Source organism: Podarcis pityusensis, assembly GCF_964106645.2.
Source record: "Podarcis pityusensis genome assembly, chromosome: 5".
Lineage (NCBI taxonomy): Eukaryota > Metazoa > Chordata > Lepidosauria > Squamata > Lacertidae > Podarcis > Podarcis pityusensis.
Window position 1 is genome coordinate 98,966,137 of NC_138032.1, and position 20,633 is coordinate 98,986,769.

Consider the following 20,633-nt stretch of genomic DNA (forward strand, 5'->3'; position numbering starts at 1 on the left):
GAATAGCGAAGCCCTGAGCTTGCAAGGAACAGCGCTCTGCTCTCAAATTTAAGAAATTCGGACCCAATTTATTTATAATTTGGACAATGTGGTACTGAGGAAGGCTCCGTAAATAAAAAGGATAAATATAGAGTTCAGCTGTCATCTGGAATCAGCGCAGACACAGCATCGCAAGCAGAGCTGGAAAATGAAAGTGAGTTGCCGCTAGCAGCTATTGTTTTCTTTTCTCTCTAAACTTTCAGAAGTAAAGTAAAGAAGTATAAAAGTTACTTTAATAGAGGCTACAAAGAAGCAGGAGACTATTAAAGTAAAAAGGGGGAACAGAAAGTTATTATAGTGGCAAGTAGAGGTCTTTGATGTAGCGGAGGATGCATGAGGAATGAAGTGTTTTCCCACTTTCACTTTTAAAGACAAAGAACTGTGACGGAAGGAGAGCTTCCGACTCCATTGTTAAGTGTTAAATAGAGGCAAGCACTGGAAAGGCTGCAGTTGCAGAGAAGAAGGAACTAATACATTTTTCCACTTTCTTTTTTTGGTTGATACTGACTTTTAAGTGTTAAAAAATTAAATCTGGCACATGGAAATTGGAAAATTTCAAATTTGTTGAGATTGGTAACTATTTGGAACTTTAGACGTACGCCATTTAAACTTGGACTTTGGTTCCCTAGTGGATAGAATGAGATACTACAACTTGTTTTTTATGATTTTTTCTTGCTAGTGGTGTGTTTTTGAAGTGGAAGGAAATTTTGATTTCCCTTTCCTTCCGCACTGGGTTTCTGTGGAATGCTCTCTCTGGAATTTTATTGACTTAATCTTTCAGTTACTTAAATGCCCTTTGGAATATTAAATGGATAATTGAGACCCAACTTTTGTGGAATTTTGAATTTAGAGGATATAAATTGAGGCTATTTGGATTATAATTCGAATCACTTGGAAAATATTTACATTTGGATAATTCACTTGGATTACAATTCGAATTATTTGGATTACAATTTTATCTGGATTTTAAAGGGTGCAGGAGGATGTTTAGAAAAAGAGCCTAATTGAGGATTAGCCCAATTGGGGGCAAGAAGATTGGTTTCTACTTGGGCCTTGGTTTCTGATTTGGCTTTTTATTCTTCGAAGCTACCAAAGGAGGAAAACAGACAACTCACCTCTCTGGGCAGCCCCTTGTACAAAAGATACCGCCCTCTCTTCCCTTTCTTCTTCATCTTTTCAACACTATTCAATTTTATCTTACTTTTTTCCCCTTTTTGAAAGTGATACATTATAAATTAAAAATTGAAAACCTTTTAAATTATACCAACTAAATTGGATATATATTAATTGATCATTTTGTTAAATCGGGATACTTGTTTCTGTATTGTATTGTATTGTTTTGAATGATTGGGGGGGTGTTATAGAGGTTGGTGTTAGTAAGATTTTATCAGAAATGACACATCAACAGAAGAAAGGGATGGAGGGGGGGACACCGACAGATAGGAGAGCATCTAAGCAAGAAGCAGATTTCAAAGCAGAAATATTGAAAATGTTTGCAGAAATTAAACAAAGTGAAAAGAATTTGGAAACAAAATTAGAACAAGTGGATAGCAAAATTGGGAAAATGGATAAAAAAATTGATGAGACAGTTAATGAACTGAAAGGGCAAATAAGAGAGGTATCTAAAAGAACCCAATCACTGGAGGAGGGGATGAAGAGGACAAAATTGGAAATGAAGGAGGTGAAACGAGAGGAAGAGAGGATTAAGGTGGAGATGTTGGAAATAAACAAATCACAGGAGGAAATTAAAGATGTGATTGCTATGAATGAGTTGAGACAGAGGGAAGTGAATCTGAGACTGAGATCTGTGCCGGAGATACAGAATGAAAATATTAAAGAGAGATTGATAATGGAAATAGCGCAGTGGCTGGAGTTACCAGTAGAAAAAGTTGCAAAAACAGTACAAAATGCATTCAGAATGAGAGTAAGAACAAGTAAAGCAAGAACATTTCCAGGAGACTGTTGAATTACCTTTAAGGATAGAGAGATGAGAAATCTGATATTACAGAAGAATAGAGAGAAAAGATTATACATAGAGGGAAATTACATAAACATCTTTAAAGATATACCAATAAGACTGTTGAAACGAAGAGACCCATATAAGCCACTGGTGCAGATTCTTAAGAAAAACAAAATTGATTTCAAATGGGAATTTCCAGAGGGAATTTCATTCTTCTATAAAAGTAAGAAGCACGGATTGACAAGCCCAGAAGAAACAGGGAAATTTATGAGAAGGTACAAGGAATTAAAAGTGGAAGAAGAAGAAGTCAAAGGTGCAGAAGGAGGAGTAGGATCCAAAGAAGAGTTAGAATCGGGGGAGGAAGAAGAAGAGAATGGAAAGAAGTCTGAAGAAGAAGAAGAAGGGGAAGAGGTAGACAGGTTATAAGGAGTTAAACTAAACCTATTTAATTGGAATCTACCATGGCGTTAAAATTATGGAATTGGAATATTAATGGGATGAATGATAAGAAGAAACGAAATAAAATTGAACAATTTTTCAAAAAGAAGAATTTGGACATTATATTACACGTGGCAAGAAAACACAGGAAAATTTTGATTAATAAAAGATTAGGGAATGAATTTGTATCTTCGGATAAAGAGAAAAAAAGAGGGGTAGTTTTATATATAAAAAACAAAATTGAATCTCAACAAATTTTTAAAGATGAAGAAGGAAGAATCATAGCAGTTCAGATCAAATGGCAAGGTGAAAATTTGATAATTGTCAGGATCTACACACCTAATGGAAACAAGACTGATTTTTACAAAACTTTGGAAGAAAAACTATTTGATTATATGGATCAGAAAATTATAATAATGGGAGATATGAATGGAGTGGTTTCATTGGAAATGGATAGATTAAGAAAAGGAACAAAGAAAGAAAGAAAACTACCTAAGACTTTCTTTACAATGACTAAGAACTGCGGTTTGATTGATATTTGGAGACTTAGACACCCATTGGAGAAGCAATTTACTTATTATTCAGAACCAAATCAGTCAATGCCAAGAATAGATCAAATATGGGTTTCGAATGAAATAACTCCATGAATTCAACAAATTGAAATACAACCCAAAGTAATTTCTGATCACAACCCAATAAAATTGGAACTAAAAGGTTTCGAGGAAAGAACTTTCAGATGGAGAATTAATGATTATTTGTTGGATGACCAGAAGATTATAGAAAAAGCACAGAAGAAATTAACTGAATATTTTATGGACAACATCAATAAAGGTACAAAGATGAACATTGTTTGGGACGCAAGCAAAGCAGTTATGAGAGGCTTTTTTATTCAGCAGAATTCATTGAGGAATAAAAACAGGGAAAAAGGGAAAAAAGAAATTTTAAAGCAGATTATGGACAATGAGCAAAAATTAATTAAAAAACCAAACAATTTAAAAATTAAACAAGAAATTAAGACTCTACAAACTCAATTTGCAATGATAATAAACAAAGAAGTGGAATGGAATATCAAAAGGTTAAGACAGAAGAATTAAATGCGTGGCAAATCAAAAAGAGAAAGGAGCAGAACACAATTAATAAAATCAATGTGAATGGTGAAGAGACAGCCAATCCGAAAGAAATTAGAAAAGGATTCTTGGACTTTTATAGAAATAAAGAAAGGAACAATATGAAGAAAATAGAAAGATTTCTAAAAGAAAAAAAGGTGCAGAAGATCCCGACAGAACAAAAAGACCAGCTGAATGCCCCAATAGAAAATGATGAGATAAAAGAGGTTATAAAAGAATTGAAGAGGGGAAAGGCCCCTGGACCAGATGGATTCACATCAGGTTGCTATAAAGAAATGAGAAACATTCTGATGACACCATTGAAAGAAGTTATGAATAATATCTTAAAATTAAGAGAGAGCCCAGCAACATGGAAAGAAGCATTTATTACTTTGATTCCAAAACAAGACTCGGACTTAACACAAGTTAAAAATTACAGACCTATTTCATTGTTGAACACGGATTATAAAATATTTGCGGGGATTTTAGCCAAGAGAATGAAAAAGATATTGATAAGAATTATCCATAAAGACCAAGCAGGTTTCCTGCCAGGCAGACAAATGAAAGATAATATAAGGAATGTAATTAATATTTTGGAATATCTGACTGCCAGGAATGAGAAACAAGCGATACTAATGTTTGTGGACGCAGAAAAGGCCTTCGATAACATAGTATGGGATTTTATGTTGAAAAACTTGGAGTATATGGATGTGGGGAAAGAGTTTTTTAATGGAATTAAGGCAATATATACAGAACAGAGAGCTAAACTGATAATCAATAATGTAATTACGGAAGATATAAAAATATCTAAAGGAACAAGACAGGGTTGTCTGCTTTCACCACTGTTATTTATAACGGTTCTGGAGGTCTTTTTAAGTGTGATTAGACAAAATAGATCAATAAAAGGAGTGACAGTAGGTCAGAATGAATATAAAGTTAAAGCCTTTGCTGATGATCTGGTAATAACGATTGAAGAACCAATGGAAAGTGTAAAAGAAGTATTGAAGGAGATTGAACAATTTGGAAATGTGGCCGGGTTTAGATTGAATAAGAAAAAAACTAAAATAATTGCCAAAAATATGGAGCAAAGTACGATAGAAATAATGCAACAACAGACAGAGATAGAGGTGGTGAAAAAGGTAAAATACCTGGGAATTTGGTTAACTCCTAAAAATATCGACCTGTTTCAGAACAATTATATACCGGTCTGGAAGGGAATAAGGAGTGATCTGGAGGTGTGGGGTAGAATGAAACTCTCTTTTTGGGGTAGAATTTCTACGATAAAGATGAGCGTGCTTCCAAAGATGTTATTTTTATTTCAGACTATCCCCATTATAAAGGGGGTAGGGATTTTCAAAGAGTGGCAAAGAGTGATTTCAAGATATATCTGGCAGGGGAAGAAGCCAAGAATAAAATATAAGTTATTAACGGATGTGAAAGAAAGAGGAGGCTTCGCCCTGCCAGATATGAAATTATACCATGAAGCAGCATGCCTATGTTGGTTAAAGGAATGGATAAAACTAGAAAATAAGGAATTATTGGATCTTGAAGGTTTTGATAACAGATTTGGATGGCATGCATACTTATGGTGTGACAAGAAGAAAACACATAAAGGTTTTGGGAACCACATCTTCAGGAATTCGTTAATAGAAATATGGGACAGGTACAAAAATCTATTGGAACCAAGAGTTCCACACTGGCTATCTCCAGTGGAGGTTATGAGTGTAAAGAAAATGAATATGAGAGGTAAATGGATTACGTATGGTGAAATGGTAATTAAAGAAGGAGGAAAATGGAAATTAAAACCATATGAACAAGTTAAAGATCATGTATATGATTGGTTGCATTATCACCAGGTTAATGAAATGTTTAAAAAAGATATAAAAGAAAGTGGTTATGTAGAAAAAGATTCAAAGTTTCAAACAGATATAATAAATAATGAATGTAAAATTTTGTCAAAAATGTATAAGATCTTGTTGGAATGGTATACGAAAGATGAAGAGGTTAAATCGGTAATGATACAATGGTCCAAAGACTTTGGGTATAATATTCAATTTCATGATTGGGAAAAACTGTGGAAATAAAATTTAAAATTTACTGCATGTACGGCGTTGAAGGAAAATGTTATGAAAATGTTTTATGGATGGTACATTACACCGGTCAAACTAGCAAAAAGGTAATAAGTGTTGGAAATGTAAAGAAAAAGAAGGAACGTTTTACCATATGTGATGGGAATGTAAGAAAGTGAAAAGTTTCTGGGAAGCGATATACAATGAATTGAAAAAGATGTTAAAATATACTTTTGTAAAGAAACCAGAAGCTTTTCTTTTAGAGATTACAGGAAAGGAAATAAGAAGAAAGGATTGTAAACTTTTTCAGTATGCAGTTGCAGCAGCAAGAATTTTATTGGCCCAGAAATGGAAACAAGAGGAAATACCGACGATAGAAGAATGGAGAATGAAACTGACAGATTATGCGGAATTGGATAAACTAACTGGGAAAATTAGATATGTGCGAGACCAAAAGTTCATCGAAGACTGGGGGAAGTTTGTTGAATATCTGAAAAGTGTATGTGATGTGCAAACAACGCTAGTGGGGTTTCAAGAAGCACTGTGAAAGTTGAGATGTATTGTTAAAAGAAATAGAAGGGGGAGGGAAGACAAATGGCAATACAAATGAAGGGAATGCGTACTGAAGAGATAAATATGGATGATTGCCAGAGAAGCTGAAGGAAGTTCAAAAAGAGATAATTTGTTAAAATTTGGATAAAATTGTATAATTGTGTTGGAAAATTAATAAAAATTTATTGGGGGAAAAAAGATATTATAGATGGGAAAGTCAAATTGCTGTCAAAAACATATGACCTATTACTGAATTGGTACACTAAAGATGAGGAGGTAAAGGAAGCCATGATCAAACGGGCCATAGATTTTGGTTACAATATTGAATTGGAAGCGTGGCAGGAATTATGGAGTGAGAATTTAAAGTTTACAGCGTGTACGGCACTACAAGAGAATTTATGGAAAATGATTTTTAGGTGGCATCTTACGCCGGTAAAACTGGCAAAGATGTACAGAATGAAAAATAAGAAATGTTGGAAATGTGGAAAGGCAGATGGAGATCTCTACAACATGTGGTGGAAATGTGGAAAGGTGAAGGGCTTTTGGGATTTAATTTATAACGAGCTTAAAAAAATCTTTAAGTATACCTTTCCAAAAAAACCCCGAAGCCTTTCTTTTGGGATTAGTGGGAAAGGAGGTTAAAAAGAAGGATAAGAATTTATTTTTGTATGCCACGACGGCAGCAAGGATTATGTTGGCCCAGAATTGGAAGACAAATGTAATACCAACTATTTCGGACTGGCAGGTTAAATTGATAAATTATGCGGAACTGGCTAGATTATCAGGGAGAATTCAAGATCAGGAAGATCAGAAGTTTTCTGAAAATTGGAGTAAATATTTGGTGTATATAAGAGATAATTGTAAATCTTTAAAGACACTGGCAGGGTTTGATTAACTTCAACAGCATATGGTTAATTAGATAAACGAATAAAGTACGAGATGTAATGAAACTATAAGATACTTACCTAAGGGGGGGAAGGAAGTCTGAAGCTCGGCAGAGCTAAAGGTTGTATATGAGATCTATTTGTATAACAAATGTACATAAATGTATTCTGGTCGAAAATCAATAAAAATTTAATTAAAAAGAAAAGGAAAGGAAAAGGCCAGTTTTCTTGTTGCCACCCTCTGGACCTGTCATGTAGGAGGCACACAAAGAAGGGCCTTAGATGATAATTGCAGGGTCCAGGTCAGTTCTTATTGGGAGAGGTGGTCCATTTCACGAAGCAGTATCTATTGTTTTGTGACTGACCCTGGAGCTCCTAATAATCTGCACACACCGTCAAATCCTGTCAAACTCTGCCCCGACCATGATTCTCTTCCACTTGCCTATCCTGACTCCAACTCCTCCTCGCCAAACCCTGATTTTAACTTCATCTCCTCAAACAAGGGATCTCGACCTTTCCCCTGCGGATCCTTATACATTGTTATAAGTGGGGAGGAGAGAACTCTTTGACATATGCCCCCCAAAAAACTTTCAATAAATTACGGTATTTCAGGTTGGGTATAGATTGATTATATGTCCATCCCCTCGTTCTGTTGCTCTCCAACCACCATTGCCTACTCACCTGTCCAGGCAACAGGCAAGAAGTGAATGAGCAGATGACAACAAATGTTCTTTCTCCCTTGTCCACACTTGCTTGCTCCCTCTATCACTGAAGGAAAAAACTGGATGAGCAAACAGGTGGTGATGCCAAGCAGCAAGAACTTGCAGTATGATGACCATGCAGTGGGAGGGTCCTTGTGCAAGTGCCCAGCAATGCCCAATAGTGCCCTTAATCCAGCGGTTCTCAACCTGTGGGTCCCCAGATGTTGTTGGACTACAACCCCCATCATCCCTGACCACTGGTCAGGAATGATGGGAGTTGTAGTCCAACAACATCTGGGGACCCACAGGTTGACAAACACTGCCCTAAGTTGAAATCTCAGCTCTTCCTGCTTGCACCAAGTTCTACTTCTCAATTACAAAATTGCATGAAATAAGAATGTTGGGGAATGCTGGAGAATATGGCATTCTGAGTCCTATTCTGAGAACTTCCCTGCATGTAAACCCTGGTGTCTCTAAACAAAGCAAGAGCTCAGCTAGCAAACACAGCGGCATGGCAACTAGAAGTAAAAGGATCCCGTATCTGCAAAGAGCCAAGGTAGTGCTGTTCACTATCCATTTCTGAATATACTTAGTTCTAGATTCAGGTAAGTAGCCGTGTTGGTCTGATGTAGTAGAAATATATATACATATATAATGTCCAGTAGCACCTTAGAGACCAACTAGGTTTGTTCTTGGTATGAGCTTTCGTGTGTGCATGCGCATGTGTATCTGAAGAAGTGTGCCTGCACATGAAAGCTCAGACCAAGAACAAACTTAGTTGGTCTCTAAGGTGCTACTGGACATTTTTTTAATTTTTAAAAATATATTTAACACAATGTCCAGATTGGCCGCAAATATCAGAACACAGGCTATGCAGGCCTATTCCTGATCAGTTAATTAGTACTGGTCATGTACTGGTCTGTTTTAGCGCTGTGCAATTTTTCAATATATTCACCAAAATCCTTATAGTTAAGAAGAAAATTAATATTAGAGTCTAGATTTTGTATTTTGTGCTAGTTAATTGAACAAAATAAACCATCATGGCAGATATTAATCTCATATCAATTAATGAGCCTACCTAAACATCTTTCTCAGCCTGGTATCTGAGGCTGACAGTGTGGGTGCCATGAATGTTTCCCTGGGGAGAGCATTCATTCATTATTAAATTGGAGGGAGTCTAGATCCATATTTGAGAAGGATCCTGGTAAAAGCCATCAGTAAGCAAACCATGAGAGCTTGGGGAGAAGGCGCAGGATGCCCCTTCCCAAATGGCATGTTTTCAACCTCAGCACTGGCTGCCTGTATACCTGAAGAAGAACAGAACTGAAGATACACACACACACACTTTACAGATGACAAATCAATATCAATATAATGTTGAAAAACCATATTTTATTGAAATGTATAATGTAGAAACCATATTTTATTGAAAACATTGCAAAAGTCAATAGTTTATAACCAGATGATATAATACACTAACATTCAGCTTATTTACATAATTCTGCACAATACTGCAAAAACCCAAACATAACAGAAAAAGTACCTGAAAAATAACAACAAATCTCACTCATTGAATAAAAAAAAGTAGAGGATTTATACTGTAACAAATGTACAGTGGTACCTCAGGTTAAGTACTTAATTCGTTCCGGAGGTCTGTTCTTAACCTGAAACTGTTCTTAACCTGAAGAACCACTTTAGCTAATGGGGCCTCCCGCTGCCACTGCCGCACAATTTCTATTCTCATCCTGAAGCAAAGTTCTTAACCCGAGGTACTATTTCTGGGTTAGCGGAGTCTGTAACCTGAAGCGTCTGTAACCCGAGATACCACTGTATATAGAAATGCCAGGTACCATCTTAGCAGATGTGTATGAAATTCTGCTTAAACAATACATGCAAATATTATGCTTACCCTGACCATAACAAACAAGTATTTTGAATGTTCCAAGGACAGTTTTGCTTTATTAGGACAATAGTTCCATTTGTATTGGGCAAAACCTATATAAACAAGGCAGAGGCAGCTATTGTCTTTCTCTGTCCCGCTCTCTGCTAACACTGTGCTGTGCATGGACATATAAATGAAACCACGAGGCTCAGATGGTTCAACTGTCTTGGTTATCTAGTGCTCTAGTTTCATGCATTACTCAATCTGCAATTTCCTCTCTGCCAAGATTTTCTAAAGCAACTTTAGAAAGCTTTCTATGGCAACTTGACAGTTTTACAACACCACTGCTGGGACCTCTCCATCAGCCACTAGGACAGCAAGAGGAACCAAGGCAGAAAGCAATCCCACCCATTCCTCCCCCAGCTGTTGACTGACCTTCATTATCCAGACTGGACTAATTCCTTCTGTCAGCCATAGGGAGCCACCACAGGCCTCTCACACTGACCTAGTGCCTTTCCTTCACAGTAATCATCACTGGCAGCCAGAAGCTGTGTCTTTGACAAGCACTAAAGTGTGACACCAAAGAGAGCCCTTCAGCGTCAGACTCAGAGACTGCAAATGAGGATAGGGTCAGTATGCTGGCTGTTAATGGAACTACGACAAACTGTAACCCAATTTATGGACAATTTCAGACAAGATTTCTGAATTTAGTTCTAATCCAGTTTTTCTCAAACTTGGGTCCCCAACTGTTGGACTACAACTCCCATCATCCCTGATTACTGGTTCTGCTAGCTAGGGATGATGGGAGCTGTAGTCCAACAACTCCTGCTGGAACTCAAGTTTGAGAAACACTGTTCTAATTTGAATTATGGTTTTGCTGTAAACTCTGCTAAAGCAAGACAGACTAACAGTAGATTCATCATTTCTAAATATTATGAAAAAACATGCACAGTGTTGCACCTAAAATCTATTTACTATATATACAAACACTTTATATAATGTATCATTCATAGCAAATGTTACATACACTTTGCACCCTTCACAAAGAAAAGAGTCACTATCTTTGAATTTAAGGGTAAAGAAGAAAGCAACTTTTAATACCTGGATCAGGTTTCTGAAACTTTCAGATGCTGCAATTCCAATCACACTTACTAGAGGGAGTAACTCCAACGAACTCAATAGGGTTTATCGCTGAGGAAATACATTTGCCAGGAATATATTGCAAATAGGGCAATCCTTCTAAATGAATTTATTTCTATACTCTACTCGTGCATTTGTAATATTCTAGAACGTCTGTTTTAAAAGATTCACTTTTGATTTTCCACATCAGTTGTTAAATACAGTTAATGGTCCACATTTTAAAGGCTAATATGGTTAAAAGCAGCAGCAGAAACAAGGAGCTTGTTTTGGAGAACAGAGATAATAATAATAATAATAATAATAATAATAATAATAATAATAATTTATTATTTATACCCCGCCCATCTGGCTGGGTATGGTTTCCCCATTAATTGCTGCCATTATACATAAGCTAATACAGATGACACCATTCTTGACCTTTTCAGAGAAACCTGCAAACAAGATTCAAGTGACATCAAAATGTCTTGATGCAACTTTCTTTGCACACCCAGTCGCAGACCACCCCCTCCGCGAGCCAGACCTCAGGTCGAGGAAAACACATGACAGCATATTTGGGATTAAAATGGTCACAACTTTATTAAATTTCAGGTGTAGGAAACCTTTGCTTAGGCATTGGGCGTATATCTCTCTCAGCCCCCAGCTGGGGGTCAGAGGCAAGACAGGGTCAATAGGGAATATGGGGACACTGCAAAACATGTGTTTAAACAGCTGCCCCCCTCCTGCATTGCTGTGCACTTGTGGTCAGAGACATTCTCCTCAAGACCCCTCTAACAGAGAACCCTGATATCACTGCCACAAAAGGTGTCAGTCACCACACTACCCCTTCCTTGATTGCTGGACTAAAGGATTCCGCCCAAGGCCTAAAAACACCAAAGTTGTGACAATTGTTATGGGGAAAGCAAAACCTGCAGAACAGGGGAAATTCCTTCCTTGCTTTGAAAAACAGCAACCATCGTCCGACCGTAGCAATGCCCATGGACCTGGAAAGGAAAAAGGTCAGCCTGAAAGAAAAACTACAATTAGAGGGAGGGCTAGCTGGGGTGACGCTCCGGGGCTGACTCCGCTGCTGACTTTTGGAGCGGACTGGAGTGAAGCTTGCTCAGTCATGGTCCGCTCTTCTTGCCCGGCCCCCCAGGCAGCCATGGATAGGTCAATTTGAAAAGGGTTTGGCGGTAACCTGGAAAGCTTCATGGAAACCAAGGGGCAGAGCAACAGCCGCTGGAGTGGCGTAGCTGCAGGAGGACGACGGGGCTGCGTATCGGGCCGCAAACCTCACCCACCACCAGACCGGTGAGCAGATATTTTTCTAATGTACCTTGTGGAGTCTCTTCCCCAAACCCTTACTACTGGACAGAAAAAAGCAAGTATTTCAAAATTATTTTCCCTTAATAATATTTAGTTTGGCAGTATACCTGAAGGAGCGTCTCCACCCACATCGTTCTGCCCAGACACTGAGGTCGAGCGCTGAGGGCCTTCTGGCAGTTCCCTCACTGCGAGAAGCCAAGTTACAGGGAACCAGGCAGAGGGCCTTCTTGGTAGTGGCACCTGCCCTGTGGAATGCCCTCCTATCAGATGTCAAGGAAAAAAACAACTATCGGACTTTTAGAAGGCATCTGAATGCAGCCCTGTTTAGGGAAGCTTTTAATACTGGATGAATCAGCCAGATGGGCAGGGTATAAATACATTATTATTATTATTATTATTATTATTATTATTATTTATTATATTGGTTTGCAAGTCCAATTGAGTTCAATGGGCTTACTCCTCAGTAAGTGTGCATACTTGGGCACATGCCTACTTGCCAGTAAATCTCACAAGGGGACTTACTTCCAGGTAAATGTAGTTAGGATCAGGGTTTTTATTAATGATACAGAATTAATTCAGTATAATTTAATGAATGGCAGTCTCTTCTGCATTAGACTACAAACTCTTCAAGGGTAGATTTCAAATCAAACTTTGGAGAGTTCTGCAACTATACAGTGCAGTTACTACAGCTGTTCAAAGTTGCACGTCACACCTGCTAGGTTTGAATTGCCATCTTTCTTTCCAGAGAAAGGCAGAACAGGAGAGTGGCACAATACTTTATGAACGTCTCACCCATTCCCAGGACAGCTTTTTCATGAATGCTAGTTGATTCAGCACAAATAGTTACAACTTTTATTTATTTTTGAATAATAATCCAGAGTGTTAGGACAAACAATGAACACACCACCACACAAAGTTACATAAACACACACAGTTCAGGACATCTTGTGCTCTGGTCCATGGGGTCACGAAGAGTCGGACACAACTAAACGACTAAACAACAACAAAGGATCTAGTGAAGTTTTCTTTAAGAGCAGTTCCCCTGGGAATGTCCCCCTGCCAAGGGACAAATGATAATTTCAACCAGGGGGGTCCGTGTGAAATATGGACACGCCCTAATCAGCCAAGAGGGGCACGGATCGAGGAGGCAGAAGGTGGGCCTACCAGCTTGGAGGAATCTATACACATCAGCAGGGAGTATCCAATCGAAATGGTCCAACACTGCACCCAAAGGCAGTCAAGGGGCCTCTAGTTCAGTCACTGTATCTAAATTGGCAGGGAGGTCACGGCGGAGCCCCAGGACTTTCTCTGCAAAAAAGCTCCCAAATGCCTCATGGCTGTGGGTCAATTTGTGCTTAAATTTGGTTGTCCTCCTAAGGACCTTATCGACCTAATTATTCTAAAAAGTTGTGCTGGGCGAGAGCTAGCGGATGCAATGGAAGCTGCAAAGTAAGAAGTAAGAAAATATAAGAGGACAATTAATTAAAACAAACAGTGCCCGAATCATTTTGAAATGAGAAGAAATTCTGGGCTGTAAGACAGGTAACTAAATAAGACTATGAAACTCAACTGCTCCTAATGTGCTCCATCTATCCTATCCTACATGTGCCTTTTATAGCTGCACAGGAGAGAGGTGTATGGAGGTACAGCAACTCTCAATACAGTCATGGGGAAAGTATGTTTAGCAAACCAGTAAACATCTATTAAATGCACAGGAATCCTCTTCAAGTGCACACCAGTGGCAAGCCTAGTATCCCTAGAGAATTAAGACACATTAGCATAACATACTTGGAGACAAAAAATATTTTTCTGTTGAGCCTCTAGAAGGAGTGAATAAGATGAAGGCTGGACATGGGTAAGGTCAGTACTGTAAACCTAAAGCAGAACTACACATTCAACTAATCACACAGTCCAATGGCAGCCTACAGGTAAAATATCATGTAGGAATGTTCTAATGTAAGATGTAGAAAATGTAGCATGGCAAAAAGAATGTTAAGATAGAACCCTTCTCCCTGGCATGCTAATTTTCTCTAAGCAGTGAGTTGTACATATGGCATGCAGTCTGTAACAGTGGGTGTCCAGCAAGAGATGAACCACGATTCTGCTGACTGTATAGTTCAGATGGAACTGCTATTCCAGGATTTCAATATTAATGGACTCTGTTTGGACACAGATACCAAGGACAACTGCTGGCAGGAGATCTGTGTATATCTGCATAAATAACTTTTATATGCAAAATAGTGGCAAACATTTATACAAGCCAAATTAAGGATTTGTTATGCTTACTTAAAATGTTAAAAGCTGGGGGGGGGGGGGATTCAGTTAGCTGGAAAAATATTATTGATGATCACACTGACATGCAAGTCTATATAGTAATTAAATAAGTAAAAAACCGACAACACATAGTATGCAAGACCATATAATGGCACTCACAAATTGTTCATACACAGTATTTTTTATATTTACTCTTATGCTGACCAATTCCTGATAAGCAGCATCCTTTGAGGTGCTACTACAGCTACAATTAGTCTGTTTCTTGCTTGGTTATCTGCTTCCTCCTCTTCCTCTTATTTTTTAAAGCAGTATGCAGGAAGAGGGTATACAACGTAATCGGCCTAACTGCATTCTGATGTTCTGAAAGTTCACATTTTTTAATTTGAAAAACCTGTGCCTCTGTGTGAAGTGCCCAAGTGTTCATTATTTAAATGCACCATTTCAAGATGTTGTATAATTTTGGAAGCTCCTTTAAAAAATCAACCAGCCAACAAACCCAGCAAACCAGTGACAAAGTTCCATTCTAGAAGGCCGGTTTCTTTACAGGAGTTTGCATATCCGTTCTGATCTGCTTCTTTGCTTGGTAATAATCTGTGGCAAAACCAAACAAACAGGTGAATTAGAATTAGAAATGAGACAGCAAGGGAGAATTAGAAATGAGACAGCAAGAGAGACAGTGCGGCTGCTCTGAGCTCCAACTGCCACATTACAGAGTCAAGCAGTAGAATTCTGAACAGCACCACTTCAGATGGACTCATCCTATTTTATCTGCTGCCAGCCCTGCCAAGAAAAGCAAAAGGGAAACTACCTGCATATAGAAAGCCAACATATCACATATAAAGATTTACCTGTATCATCTATTTCCTGACGTAGCTTAACCACATGCAGAAGGTTTTACTTGGGGAAACGCACCACAAAGTGCAAGAAATCCTCCTACAGGCTGAAGTGCTGCAGTCCAGAATCCTCTCAGCTTGGTTTACCATCTCACTCTGAATGTAATGTACAGAATGGCTCTCAGTAATGAAGTCTGAAAGGTTCAAACCTTTCGAGTCCAAGAAGGAACAAACCTTTAACATTTTCTGTACAAAGCTGGGTATTTCTAGGATACTATGCCATTCCAGCAGGCTGCAAATCAAGGGAGAGAAGCAAAGCTCAGCTGAGAGACTTGGCTCCTCGTGTCCTGCCACTGCTTCTATTCCACCATGAGAGCTTTTTAAGTAAGAGCTAGTGCGGTGAGTGTGTGTGTTACGGTCTCACTCTTTACGCCCAATCCTTTTGTGTCACGTCTTTTAGATTGTAAGTCCAAGGACAGAGGCTGCCTTATGAATGGTCTTTGGCTCTAGAATGGCTCTAGGAACCCTTTTGCTTAGAGTTGAGCAAAATATGAATACTTTACATAATATGAAACAGATGAAGGCAGAAAATGCACACAATAACATTTCTGCTGGAACCTAAATCTAGAGACGTATACAACTGCTTATTTACACAGAAGTAACATTTCTCTGCTACTACTGCTGCTTAGCATTTTATATTTCTTATGCTAAGTTCTAAGAAATTCACATTCAATACTTCAGTAACCCTTAGGCACCCCCCCGAAACCCCCCCCCCACAAGTGGGGACTCCAGGGGTCCAGCAGAGCGTCGGAGAACTCGCCGCAACCCAGACCTGCCCATCGCTGTTTCTGCGAGGGGGGAAGGGAAGAGGCTTGAGTCAGCTCACGGCTCCATCGCACCCTACAGCCGAAGCCACATGCCGTCACCATAAGCAGTGGATTTTTCAATTAGAGGTTAAAAACCAAATAAAGCTTCAAAAATAAGAAATTAGGTGTAAATTAATTGATTTGGTAAAATGGAAGCCAAAAAGGAAGTCAGCTTCCGATTTCTGTGGACAGGCTCTGCAAGGGGACTTTTTGTGAATGGGAGCAGAGCATAGTAACTGCAGCCAATGGAGACTTTTTAGCAACTTTCAGTTTTAAGAGACTCTTTTTCATTTGGATACATATTGGCTATAGTTGTCTCAAGTTGTTCTTCGGGTAACTTTAAGATACAAGTTGACAGTCAGACAGAGATATAATTTGACAGATTGATACTTTGGCAGAGTAGAAAAGCTTTAAAACTTTAAACTCTGGAACTTGGAGGCACAAAACCGAAGCTAAGCAGGAGAACTCATTGTGGGAGTTTACTATAGATCCCCAAGCCAAACGGAGGACATAGATGATGCCTTCCTGGAACAGATGGCCAAGCATGCAAAAGGAAGGGAGATAGTAGTAATGGGGGACTTCAATTACCCGGATATTTGTTGGATGTCAAACTCAGCCAAGAGCATAAGGTCAAACAGATTCCTCACTGGCCTTGTGGACAACTTCATTGTCCAGAAAGTGGGAGAAGCAACAAGAGGAACAGCCATTTTAGATCTGGTCCTAACCAATGTTGATGACCTGGTTAGTGGGGTAGAAGTGGAAGGATCATTAGGCGCGAGTGATCATGCTCTTCTGAAGTTTACTATACAGCGGAAAGGAGCAGCCAAGCATACTAGGACTCAATTTCTTGACTTTAAGAAAGCTGACTTCATAAAACTTAGGGAAGTGCTGGGTGAGATCCCATGGACAGTAATACTAAAAGGAAAGGGAGTTCATGATGGCTGGGAGTTTGTTAAGAGGGAGATAGTAAAAGCACAACTTCAGGCAATACCAATGAGACGTAAACATGGAAGGTGCCTAAAGAAGCCAGGGTGGCTATCTAAAGAACTTTTAACTGTGTTAAGATTAAAAAAGGATGTGTACAAAAAGTGGAAAAGGGGGGAAACCACCAAAGAGGAATTCAAACAAATAGCCAGCACGTGTAGACACAAAGTCAGAAAAGCTAAAGCACAGAATGAACTCAGGCTTGCTAGAGAGGTTAAAAGCAACAAAAAAGGCTTTTATGGGTATGTTCGTAGCAAAAGGAAGAACAAAGAAACAGTGGGGTCACTCAGAGGAGAAGATGGTGAAATGCAAACAGGGGACACAGAAAGGGCTGAGCTCCTCAATGCCTTCTTTGCCTCAGTCTTCTCCGATAAAGAAAACAATGCCCGACCTGAAGAATTTGGAGCAAATGATTCAGCAGAGGAAACACAGTCCAGAATAACTAAGGAGATAGTACAAGAATACTTGGCTAGTTTAGATGTATTCAAGTCTCCAGGGCCAGATGAACTGCATCCAAGAGAATTAAAGGAACTGGCAGATGTGATCTCAGAACCACTGGCATTCATCTTTGAGAATTCCTGGAGAACAGGCGAAGTCCCGGCAGACTGGAGGAGGGCAAATGTTGTCCCTATTTTCAAAAAGGGGAAAAGAGAGGACCCAAATAATTACCGCCCAGTCAGTCTGACATCAATACCAGGGAAGATTCTGGAGCAGATCATTAAGCAAACTGTCTGTGAGCACCTAGAAAGGAATGCTGTGATCACCAATATTCAGCATGGATTTCTGAAAAATGTCATGTCAGACTAACCTGATCTCGTTTTTTGACAGAATTACAAGCCTGGTAGATGAAGGGAATGCAGTGGATGTAGCCTACCTTGATTTCAGCAAGGCATTTGACAAGGTGCCTCAGGATATCCTTGTAAAGAAGCTGGTAAAATGTGGTCTTGACTATGCTACCACTCAGTGGATTTGTAACTGGCTGACTGACCGAACCCAAAGGGTGCTCATCAATGGTTCCTCTTCATCCTGGAGAAGAGTGACTAGTGGGGTGCCACAGGGTTCTGTCTTGGGCCCGGTCTAATTCAACATCTTTATCAACGACTTGGATGATGGACTCAAGGGCATCCTGATCAAATTTGCAGATGACACCAAACTGGGAGGGGTGGCTAACACCCCAGAGGACAGGATCACACTTCAAAACGACCTTGACAGATTAGAGAACTGGGCAAAAACAAACAAGATGAATTTTAACAGGGAGAAATGTAAAGTATTGCACTTGGGCAAAAAAAATGAGAGGCACAAATACAAGATGGGGGACACCTGGCTTGAGAGCAGTACATGTGAAAAGGATCTAGGAGTCTTGGTTGACCACAAACTTGACATGAGCCAACAGTGTGACGTGGCAGCTAAAAAAGCCAATGCAATTCTGGGCTGCATCAATAGGAGTATAGCATCTAGATCAAGGGAAGTAATAGTGCCACTGTATTCTGCTCTGGTCAGACCTCACCTGGAGTACTGTGTCCAGTTCTGGGCACCACAGTTCAAGAAGGACACTGACAAACTGGAACGTGTCCAGAGGAGGGCAACCAAAATGGTCAAAGGCCTGGAAACGATGCCTTATGAGGAACGGCTAAGAGAGCTGGGCATGTTTAGCCTGGAGAAGAGGAGGTTAAGGGGTGATATGATAGCCATGTTCAAATATATAAAAGGATGTCACATAGAGGAGGGAGAAAGGTTGTTTTCTGCTGCTCCAGAGAAGCGGACACGGAGCAATGGATCCAAACTACAAGAAAGAAGATTCCACCTAAACATTAGGAAGAACTTCCTGACAGTAAGAGCTGTTTGACAGTGGAATTTGCTGCCAAGGAGTGTGGTGGAGTCTCCTTCTTTGGAGGTCTTTAAGCAGAGGCTTGACAACCATATGTCAGGAGTGCTCTGATGGTGTTTCCTGCTTGGCAGGGGGTTGGACTCGATGGCCCTTGTGCTCTCTTTCAACTCTATGATTCCATGATTCTATGAAAAGACCCTGATGTTGGGAAAGATGGAGGGCACAAGGAGAAGGGGATGGTTGGATAGTGTTCTCGAAGCTACCAGAATGAGTTTGACCCAACTGCGGGAGGCAGTGGAATACAGGAGTGCCTGGTTTGCTCTGGTCCAGGGGGTCACAAAAAGTCGGACATGACTAAATGACTAAACAACAACAACAACCATGTCGTACATGTTAGAATCTTTGATGATAAGGATAATCAACATCAATATTAATGCAGCGATATCAACTTGGCCACAAAGTTGCTATTGAAGTCTAAATTAAATACAAATAATGGGACCAGATCAACTTGAGATTTACTTAGCTGATTCCTAGTTCTCGCTTTATCCGGACTCTACCACTATAGAGTGCAGATTGGGACTCACGTGGCAACTCCTTGCACAGAGGAAACTAGCATGTCAGAAAAGAGGTTGAGCTAAAGCCCTTTTAAAGCTACAAGTTACCTTTCTGTGTGCAGAGAATTCTTGTTATTTGGATAAAAATCGCAGCCCAAAGTTAAGTGTTAAAAGACACTTTTGATAGTAAGAGCTGTTCAACAATTGAAGAAATCCCCGGGGTGGGACTAGGGGTCTCTCCACGGCTGGAGGCTTGATGGCCTTCTGCTGTGGTGGAATTCGGTGAAGTCCCAGGTCCCTTCAAACTCTAAAAACTCTACACTTCTGTTGAATCCTACGTCTGTTTACTCCAAAGTAAGCACTTCAGTGTTCAATGGGGTTTACTCTCCAGTAAGTGGGTTTAGGATGACAGCTTTAGGCCTTCACATCTCACAAGCCATCTCACAGTGGGGAAAAGTTGTAACTTTCCCAGCCTTCCTAATTCAATTTTAAAATGCAGGGCCCCACTGGGAGTGGAACAGCTACTACAGCATGACTTTCTGTATTACCAAATACCTGACATGTGAATAGTGATTTTTCTGGGTTGTGCATCCTTTGTCATGTGGTGCTGCATACTGGTAGCAACAAACATTAAATGAAAGTGCAAATGCTGCTTACCAGTCAATGAGGTCCGCCTCCGCTTCGTCCCAGGCCGACTCTTCTTCCCTGCCATCTTTGGGGGTTTCTCCATCACTTTGCCATTGTGGTGAGCCTTGGGTTCCTTGGCTGCGGCTCGGTTCATGGGCTGCAAGGGTCTGGGAGCCTCTCTTACCACTCAAGTATGGTAAAAGGGGGGGACCTCGTGGCTCTGCAACTCTTCCCACTGCAGCAGGCCTTCAGTCGGAACCTCTTGCCAGAAGTCAAAGTTCCACCTCCGCTTTGCCTTTTCCATGCTAGTGCACAAGATTTGCTGGATGTCCTGCTGCAGATTACTGTGGTCCACAGGACCAAAAAGATTCCTTCTCACATGGTTTGTTTTTGCCCATCTCCTTGGCTCCACCTTCTCTCCCTTCCGCCTGTCCTTCATCACAGAGCAAAGCAGCAGTTCCCTAACAAAAACAGAAATACACTCACTGAGATCTTTTTATCACACAAAGCCAAAGTGTTGCATGCTTATGGAGACATAGCCAGAGGAGGCAGGTTCTGTGAAGGCCTAGTCACTGCCCCCCGGGAAACACC

At 39.9% G+C, this 20,633-nt stretch overlaps 1 protein-coding gene across 1 annotated transcript in view; it reads right to left on the minus strand.

Moving 5' to 3' along the window:
* Nucleotides 1-20,234, minus strand: part of GPR19 (G protein-coupled receptor 19) — a 58,717-nt gene extending 38,483 nt beyond the window's left edge. The window contains exon 1 of the mRNA XM_081005639.1: nucleotides 20,073-20,234. The gene's annotated coding sequence lies outside the window, so the exon portion shown is untranslated. The remainder of the gene's footprint in view (nucleotides 1-20,072) is intronic.
* Nucleotides 20,235-20,633: the final 399 nt, after the last annotated feature.